General features: G+C 40.5%; 1 long non-coding RNA gene across 1 annotated transcript; it reads right to left on the bottom strand.

Annotated features, from left to right (window-relative positions):
- Positions 1 to 468: 468 nt before the first annotated feature.
- On the bottom strand, positions 469 to 921 carry LOC137962256 (uncharacterized). Its single transcript, XR_011115115.1, has 3 exons — positions 835 to 921; positions 620 to 744; positions 469 to 530 (listed from the first exon to the last, which is right to left on the bottom strand). It is a non-coding gene; the product is annotated as an uncharacterized lncRNA (long non-coding RNA).
- Between the last annotated feature and the right edge of the window lie 1,394 nt (positions 922 to 2,315).

The raw sequence follows: 2,315 nt of genomic DNA, 5'->3' as shown, positions 1-2,315 counted from the left end.
CCCATCTCATGCGGCATCAACTCATCTTTTTGCTTCCATAGGTCCTCGTTTCCCAGGTGGAGCTGTCATCATCTCTGCCTCCAGGGGAAACAGGACCAAATCAGTGGTAGTACGATTGTTCAGCAATTTCTCTCTTTCACGTACTGTTGTATCACCATGAAGCTGCAGATTTGTCAGCTGTGTTGCCCTCGAGTTAGTCCCAACGTCCAGCCTGGCCAATGGTGTTGGTGCATCATAGCTTTGAGAATAGGATCTGAAAGCTGGTTGGGGAAACCTGTCAGTCTGCAATGAAGACAGGTTTCTGACATCTCCAATTCTCAGATTACGTGCTGGATGAATGGTTTGTGAGGATCCATATTGCCCGTCACTGACGGGGTAAGTAGAAAGACGGCTGCTTTTGTTCTGTAACCTATCGCTTCTTCCCTTTGAGTCTTCTTCATCGTTGCTTAAGTTTATGATCAGAGAGGCCTTGGGGAGTGGGTTCTGTCTTTCCCTGAATAACCCCCACAAATAGCACTTGCCGAAGATCCCTGAATGTCATTTAAATATTAGTGCAGAAACGGTAAGAACTGGGAGCTGGTAGTGATATGGCGTCTGCCAATGTAGAAAGAGTGCTTACTCCAGTAGCTCTGGGGCAGTTCAAGGGAAGTGAAAATGAGAAGCTCAGTGCGGCCAACTGATGCTCTCAACACCAATTCTCTGGACATAGTTTCATCGAGCAGGTCATTGTACAGATTCTCATCCCTAGCACGGAAAGTGGGAATCCCAGATTCAAGGAAAGAACTAGCAAAGAAATACTGTGTGCCCTTCAATGAACACAAGCAATGGAAGTACCTTTCAGTTTCTGGAAAGAAATACAGTGAAATGTTGTCATCAGTGGGGGGTGAGATTGCAAAGTTTCTTGGCCATGCGGCAGCTTTTGGTAGCTTTTCAAAGTGAAGAAATGGCTTTAGAGTAGTGGCCTCTTGAAGTATCCTCGGGCATGCTTTATCTGATAGATGTGCTGCAATTCTGCCATAGATATCGCCGCTTATTTTGAAACTTCCCCTGCAGCGACGACGAATTACAACAAGATTACAGTTCATATCCAAGATCTATATGCAGTATGTATAACAGGAAACCATAAGAAAAATGTATAAACGAAAAATGTTTTATGTTTGTGTCAAGATCACAGTTCAAGTACAAGATCTATTTCTTGAAGAGAGATTTGGGTGAACAATTGGAGATTGCACTGGTTGGGCACAACGGAACCGTGAATCCTTTCATGATTACTATGAGGATTAATGAATTTTTCAAGTTAGAGTTCTTGAGGGGTGACTATCACTAGGGGAACATCAATAAATCTTTATGTTATGGTTTTTTTGTTTTATTTTTTACATTTACATTTCTTAATTACATTAACACTTAAATTTTTAATAAGCACTAAATTCACCCCCACCCCCCATCTTGAGACGCCACCTCTGCCAACAACTATAACTCGACGTACCATTTCATATGTTGTTACCTGGTGAGAAGATTCATGAAAAATCCTGGGAAAATTCATTTGGATATGCAAATCACATGATAATTAGATATTTGAAGGAAAGAGAAAGAAAGAGGTTCTTGTACATCTGAGGAAGGAAATCTAGTGACTTGAAAAAGTAAGAAACAAAACATAGTAGTAAGATCCAATGAAGATGTTGAATATAGACCAAGGGTGCACTGAACTTGTGAGTTGATTTGGGTGACCTCCATTCTTTTCGAGTTTAATGTGGTGATAAAAGTCATATTTTTCATACTATAGTCATGCAAGGGGAGCTAGGGGAATCAAAATTAGATATTTAGAGACTTGGGTGCCAAGCAAGATAAAGGAAGGGAGGCGCCAGCCCAGGGATATTTGTGGTATTTTGTGAAAAAAAGTCAAAAAAATTAGTCAACTAAAAAGATGTCTTAGTTTCCTCTTAGGAGTTCTAATTTTCTATTTGATATAATCTCTTAGTTAAAGTTTTAGTTAAAGTTTTAGTTAAAGTAGGAGTTTCCTATTTGATGTAATGGATAAATTATAAACAGAGGAAGCTTGGTTAGGGGCAAATCAGCCTTAACTCTTTATTCCTTTTCCTCTTTGTTCCACTCTTCCCTCTCACTCTACTAGTGCCCTATCTCTCTGTCCCTTCTCTATCCTCCTCTCTCCAAACTTTTCCCTCTTCTCTTCTTCTTGCACGAACACTCTCATTCTCTCTTTCTCTCTCCTTCCTTCTTCCCTTCTCTTCCCTTTCCTTCTTCTCTAGATCTACTTTTACCCTTTTCCGAAGCCTCTCAATTTTTCCTTGCACTTT

The sequence above is a fragment of the Aristolochia californica genome, unplaced genomic scaffold (assembly GCF_029961685.1).
Source record: "Aristolochia californica isolate CCGP_79_NKW_82.1479 unplaced genomic scaffold, dmAriCali1.0.hap1 SCAF_4, whole genome shotgun sequence".
NCBI lineage: Eukaryota > Viridiplantae > Streptophyta > Magnoliopsida > Piperales > Aristolochiaceae > Aristolochia > Aristolochia californica.
Note: the sequence above shows the minus strand (reverse complement) of the source record. Positions and strands in the feature narration are given on the sequence as shown.